We start from the raw sequence: 1,221 nt of genomic DNA, 5'->3' as shown, positions 1-1,221 counted from the left end.
TCTTGGCATGTTCGGTCTGTTCTATGAACAATAACACCATCCCTGGGTGTTAACACACAGTTCTCTTACCAGGAATCCTAAAGCACAAGTCTTGCATCTTTGCAATCTTGGCTCACAACCAAAGCACAACTGAAAACCACAGTCTAAGGAACAGGGACATCCCACAGCCTTTTCCAACTATGGCATCCCGGATCAGCCATGACTACTGTGCCCATCATTCATGGTCAGGCTAGCTCATGGCAATGTAGAAGGTATAACCCTACAAAATCTGCGGAGGGAGTTCAGCATTTCAGGTTTTTTAAGCAAGGAGTTCTCAGAGGTGGTTTTGCCAGTTCCTTCCTCAGAAATAGCACCTCCAGCTCCTGGTATCATTGGTGGTCTCCCATCCAAGTACTCATCAGGGCTGACCCTGCTGAGCTTCCAAGATCAGACAAGACCTGGTGCCTTTGGGGTATTTAGGCCCACAAGAGATCTAACCATAAAATGAATTAAGCAAAGGGAAGTGAAAAACCTAACAGGCAAAGGCAAGCAAATGCCACGAAAAACCACTCAAAAAGGAATCTGTAGTTTTCAAGGCTTCACCCACCGAGATTAAAGGCTGCTTTGACATCAACTGCCAAAGGCTGGCCTGAACAAAAAGGTCTCTTTTCAAACTCCCCTCTCCCACAGTCATTTAAAACTTGTTTGCCTTTCATACCTTCATCCAAAGAACAAGGGGCCTCATGCCACTCCCTCCTTTTGTACTGCCCCAGCAAATGGGGATTTTCCTGCAAAGCGTTGGGCCTTTGTTCTCTGCAGCCGTGACAGTGGCTGCCATTCAGATGTGCCAAGCTGACGTTTAAAGCTGGTGGAAAGCAGAGCAAAACCATGCGAGCTTGGAGGCGCAAGATGTCAGAAAAATTTGCAAGAGCGTGACCCTAGTCCTTTGGGCTTACTCCAAAGGAACAGTTGGGAAACCTTTGCATTGTTGTTACTTACGTGCATTCAAGTCGTTTCTGACTTTGTGGCAACCATAGCACAAGGTTTTCTTGGCAAGATTTGTTCAGTGGGGGTTTGCTTTTGCCTCCCTCTGAGGCTGAAAGAATGTGACTTGCCCAAGGTGACCCAGTGGGGTTCCATGGTGGATTCGAATCCTGGTCTCCAGAGTCCTAGTCCGACGCTCAAACTGCTACACCAGGCTCAAACCCTCAATGATTTCACAGATGAAGACCAGGCCAAGCA

The sequence above is a fragment of the Sceloporus undulatus genome, chromosome 10, assembly GCF_019175285.1.
Source record: "Sceloporus undulatus isolate JIND9_A2432 ecotype Alabama chromosome 10, SceUnd_v1.1, whole genome shotgun sequence".
Lineage (NCBI taxonomy): Eukaryota > Metazoa > Chordata > Lepidosauria > Squamata > Phrynosomatidae > Sceloporus > Sceloporus undulatus.
The sequence above is the reverse complement of the archived record's forward strand: the minus strand, read 5'-3'. Positions refer to the sequence as shown.